Source organism: Mandrillus leucophaeus, unplaced genomic scaffold (assembly GCF_000951045.1).
Source record: "Mandrillus leucophaeus isolate KB7577 unplaced genomic scaffold, Mleu.le_1.0 Scaffold578, whole genome shotgun sequence".
NCBI classification, from domain to species: domain Eukaryota; kingdom Metazoa; phylum Chordata; class Mammalia; order Primates; family Cercopithecidae; genus Mandrillus; species Mandrillus leucophaeus.
In genome coordinates this window covers 1,662,961-1,668,931 of record NW_012106230.1, presented here as the reverse complement: position 1 = coordinate 1,668,931, position 5,971 = coordinate 1,662,961, and positions in this window count along the sequence as shown.

Genomic DNA, 5,971 nt, shown 5'->3' with positions numbered 1-5,971 from the left:
AAATTAATTGTATGACTCTTAGAAAAAAATAAAACCCATTTAGAAAAGGAAATTCTATAATTTGTGAATTTAATAATTCCTTTGTGTTTCAGTCTTATTTTCTTAACATCTAACAATTACTTCACAGAATTATTTTAGGAACTTGATAAAATCTTAGATGGATATAGCTATTTCCTTGGGCTCTGTAAAGCTTTTTATATTTTGTTAAGAAAAAAACAGAAAAGAGAAAACTAGAAACATCCCGCTCACTTGACATGTTAATGCTAAAACTTCTTATACTTTTATCTCCTATCATGTATTCTTTCTCTCTTTGGGTGAGATAAGACCAAATGTCTTGCTCATCATGAAGGGCATTTTTTTAGAACCTGATGGAAAGACGCAGACATTAAAAAATAGAAAGTGTCTCGATGTGAGAAACAAGCAAATAATACTCACAGTCAGGCAGATATGCAAATTTTAGGGGGGAAGAAAGGTAATAAAATTAAATATGCCTGGTATTCAATCATCCAAATGAAACATCATTTTTTTTTTAAGCTATCTTCCACTTATTTTCAGGTTTGTTATATTTGCTTCATCTATAATTCTGAAACCCATGAATTATCAACATAATGACTTGGATCTGTTGTTGTTGTTACTGTAGTTACTTAGCATACATCTCTATTTCCTATATAATGGATCCTAAATATTATGATGTTGATGAAAAAACATTGGTGGTTTTGATGATAATATTGGGTATTATATATATTACCTTCCATTGATAGGATAAAAATAAGAGCCAAATTAACTTGTTAACTTGTTGTTTCCTTGTGCATTCTTGAGAATGGAAAGTTTATATTTTTTGCTCAAGCCTAGATTCTTATTTAGAATTAGTTTTGGTCTCAGTGTATTTCTAAAGCAATCCCATAACAAAAGATTTTCTTCTGAAATCCTGTACGTTAAGCAGTATTCTTATACCTGGAACTCTTCCTCCAACACTTAAACTCACCTAATAAAGAGGTTAGACAATTATCATCTTTGATCTCTTGAGATTCCTATCTTAATTGTACTCTAAGGTCTCTTCTTAATTTGTCTGGGGTATATCTCCAATGTAAGTGTTTGGAAATGTATAATCTTCATTTTTGTGTATTCAGGTAAATGGCAGAAGACATTATTAAAAAATTCAATTGATGTAGCTTTAAAAATCATGTTATTTACATGTTATTGGTAGATGTATACATGAAACATTTATGAAACATTAAATCATTATGAAAATAAAGGTGACATATGATGTTAGGGTATCTCAGATAACCACTGTTTCCCAGATAACCCTCTTATGAAACTGAAGTAAGCTTTCCTACTCACTAACTCTGTGCTGTTAATATGTGTTGAAATTATATTACCATCTGTGTCAACAATCATAGATGTGTTTACTTTAAACTCAGGCATTCAGTTATTTTTAATTGTGCTTGATGGTATATACATAACATCATTGTCTGATAATACGTATGCCATCTAAGAAAATGAACAAGAAACCTATGGTACAAATCAAACTCATGCTCTCCGTTTAATGCTCAATTTATGAGTAAATACAATATTTCTCACAGTTGTATTCACATTATCATCATTTTTGTTTATTTGTTTCAGAGCAGCTTCCTAGCCTACACTGCTATACAGATTCTGGTTTATTAAGTTTGGTATTGACCCATAAAATTAAATTTTTCAAGATGCCCCACATTACATGGATTATACTTTGACAAACACTAGCTTGGAAGGATCTCTCAGACTTACCTAATTAAATTCCTTTTCTGCTGTGATTGTTTCATTCTCCTTATTTCTTGTTTTTAAAGGCGGCTTATTTTTAATTGGCAAGTAATAACTGTTTATATTCATGGAGTACGTAGTGATGTTTCAAAACATAATATATAGTGACCAGGTCATACATACCTGTCATCTCAAACATTCACCATTTGTGTTGGGAATATTCAATATCCTCTATCCAGCTGTTTGAACCTACATAATATGTTATTGTTAACTATAGTCATTGTACAGTAGTACAGAACAATAGAAGACATTCCTTTTCTCAAGCTGTGATTTTATATCCTTTAACAAGTATCTTCTAACTGTTACATAATGAAACAAGACAGATATTTGCATGGGGAAAAGAAAAATAATACATTTTTCCTAGCAACAGAAACCATCTCTCATATCACCTGTCACGTTAGAGATTTTTAAAAAGTAATAAAATCTATTATAGATGTGCCATCTCACTCACTGATAATCAACATTATCAGGTATTAGGACAAAATAAATGGCATACAGTAGTCCCCCATTTTTATCGTTCTACTTTGTTGTTTCAGTTACCCTTGGTCAATCAGTCTAAAAATATTACGTGGAAAATTCTAGCAATAGACAATTCAGAGGTTTTAAATTGTGCATTCTGAGTATTGTTGTAATGGCTCCATTTTATTAGTAGTTACTGTTAATCTTTTACTGTGTCTAATTTACAAATTAATGTTTATCACAAGTATGTATGTATAGGGAAAAAAAGTGTATATTGAGTTTGGTAGTATCTGAAATTGCAGGTATCCTCTGGGAGTTGTAGATTATTTAAAGATAAGGACAGACTACAGTAATTCTTTCCCCTACTACGTGTTCAACTTGATAAAACAAAATTTTGAGAGAATTGGGCTATACACGTTCAACCTCAACTTTTCATCTACTCTTTTACTTATTTGCTCAACACAAATTGATTAAACATCTATTAGATGGCAGGCACTATGCTTTGTGTGGGACTACAAATATGAAAATGATATCATTTCTCCTTTCACACTACTTAGAGTTAATTGCCTGTTTCAAGATTCAAATTTTGTTTCAGCTTTTTAATATTCTTACATTTGGTGAACTAATATGTACAGTGATCACAAATAATTGCTATAGGGGCTATTGTTGAAAATATTACAGGAAAAATAGATATTTAATAACGGCTTAACTGAATTTACGTTTTCCTACACATCTATTTTGGTTTCTGTCAATCAACTCTGTTTTTACCTTTCATTAACTACTGTATTTTTACTAATGTTCACTTAATCATAGTGTGAACATTAACACTTAAGAAATGTATAGTGATAAAATATTAGCTAAACTACAGACTTACTAAATTTCACCAAATTTTCCACTGAAGTCCTATTTTCTCTTCCAGGATCCAATCCAGGGTGCCACCTTGTGGTTAGTGTCATGTCTCCTTAGGCTATCGGAGTCTGTTCCTGTTCCATATTCTTCTCTTTCATAACTGATATTTTAGTACCTGTCACGTATTTTATAGGCTATCCTTCAATTAAACTTTGCCTGATGTTTCCTACTGATTAAATTGAGGTTTTTCATGATTGGGAATAGTTCCTGAGAGCCAATCTGTATACCATTTTCCATTTTCTCACAGGGTATATGTGTTGATAGGTAATATTAGTGATATTAAATTTGATCACTTAAAGTAGTGTGTGCTGGACATTTTTACTGTAGAAGTATAATTCTTTTTGTATTTGTTAAGTATTTATCGGGGGAAAGCTAATTTAGACTATGTAAATATTCCATGACTACTTTTTTTTTTTTTTTTTACCATTCACAATGTTTGTTGCTTATAGCAATTATTACTGTGCAATTTTGGTAGAAATTTACTATTTCCCTTACTCTTTCTATATATTGGAATTCTGTAAGGAAGAATTATTTCTTCCCTATGTATTTATTCAGTCTTCTATTTAAATCAATACACACTCATAATTATTTTACTTTTTTTTTTTTTTCCTTTGGGGGACCGAGTCTCGCTCTGTTGCCCAGGCTGGAGTGCAGCGGCACGGTCTGGGCCTCACTGCAAGTTCCACCTCCCAGGTTCATGCCCTTCTCCTGCCTCAGCTTCCCGAGTAGCTGGGACTACAGGCACCCACCACCACGCCCGGCTAATTTTTTGTATTTTTAGTAGAGACGGGGTTTCACCCTGTTAGCCAGGATGGTCTCCATCTCCTGACCTCGTGATCCGCCCGCCTCGGCCTCCCAAAGTGCTGGAATTACAGGCGTGAGCCAGCGCGCCCAGCCAATTATTTTACTCTTTGTGTTATCTCAAACTGACATCATTTATTCTCTTGCTCAAATCGTTCTAGCTTTGCTAACAGAATCACCATCAAATTGGCTCCTGGGCTCTTTGCTCTTTGAACATGTCCCTGTCTTTTAAAATTATTTTTGTCATTGGTGTTTTGTTTTTATTCCTTACACTCTAGCAGCACAAAGTGTTCCAGGTCATCTTGTATTTTCCTGGATTCAGCTCTAAAATTAACCACTTCTCCAAGGAGTCTTGCTTTTATGAGACTACTGCATGTAGAAAACAGGATCTGAACAATATAATACTATTATATGTGTACTTGTATTTTCCCTTTAATAAGGATTCACACGTTTTGAATACTTTTACATTCTCAACATTTTGCTATTACAACTTTTCAGATAATGACTTTATGCTATAGTAAAAAATGTTTATATTTGGAAGCCATAATTCTGAATTTGTGTCCGAAAACATATGCTTACTTTGTGACCACATGAAAGTTTCTTAAGCTGTCATATCGTCAGTGTCCATGTTTGCAAAGTAACAATACTATACCTGCTTCATGTGGCTGTGAATATTCAATTACATGTTATATATGAAGCATTTAGAATGATATTGAGGATATGATAGCTATTCAATAAATATCTATCCTATGTTGGTAATACAAGTGACTTTATAATAATCTATTGTATTTACACATCCCCATTTATTCAACCATTTTCTCTACTGTTGGGTATGTCTATTAATCATAGTTTTAACTTTTTTTTGTTTTTTTAGATGGAATCTTGCTCTGTCGCCCAAGGCTGGAGTACAGTGGCGTGATCTCCGCTCACTGCAGCCTCTGCCTCCCAGGTTCCAGCGATTCTCCTGCCTCAGCCTCCTGGGATTACAGGCACCCAGCACCATGACCAGCTAAATTTGTATTGCTAATAGAGACGGGGTTTTCACCATGTTGGCCAGGCTGGTCTCGCACTCCTGACCTCAGGTAATCTGCCCGCCTTCGCCTCCCAAAGGGCTGGGATTACAGGCATGAGCCATGGCGTCCGGACTTTAAAATGTTTTTTATTGCGAAATATGCATAAATTTATTTTCTTCAAATAAAGCAGCACAAATTCTGGGACTAAAACTATGACTTCTCATGACCACTGTGAGACATTTTAGAATGGCTGGACAAATGTTTACTTCTGTGAACACAGTCCCCGACCATCAGTTTCATAGCCTTGTTTACATTCACCATTTATATCTTATCAAGCTCCATATTTAATGGAACTTGATAAATCAAAGATATTTTTTACTTACTATTTATATCACAATCTCTTCAAGTGTTATTGAAAGCCTTATTTTAAAAGTGTAGCTTTTTTATAACTGCAATATAGTTTGAAAAGTATTTTTTAATGTATTTACTTTTCAATGTCAAATATGCAAGTGTGTGATAAGTAAAAAAACAATTCTATGAAATAGTTAACTTCTCGATTTGTTAAACTAATAAAAATTGAGTAGTTACTTATGTGACAGTCACTTTCCTAGTGTGTTCGGAATTGGTGGGTTCTTGGTCTCGCAGACTTCAAGAAGGAAGTCACAGACCCTGGCAGTCAGTGTTACAGTTCTTAAAGATGGTGTGCCTGGAGTTTGTTCCTTCAGATGTTCAGAGGTGTCCGGAGTTTCTTCCTTCTGGGCGGTTCGTGGTCTCGCTGACTTCAGGAGTGAAGCCGCAGACTTTCGCTATGAGTGTTACAGCTCATAAAGGTGGTGTGTCTGGAGTTGTTCATTCCTTCCAGTGCGTTAGTGGTCTCGCTGGCCTCAGGAGTGAAGCTGCAGACCGCTGCAGTGAGTGTTACAGCTCTTAAAGGCAGAGCAGACCCAAAGAGTGAGCAGTAGTAAAATTCATTGTGATGAGCAAAAAAA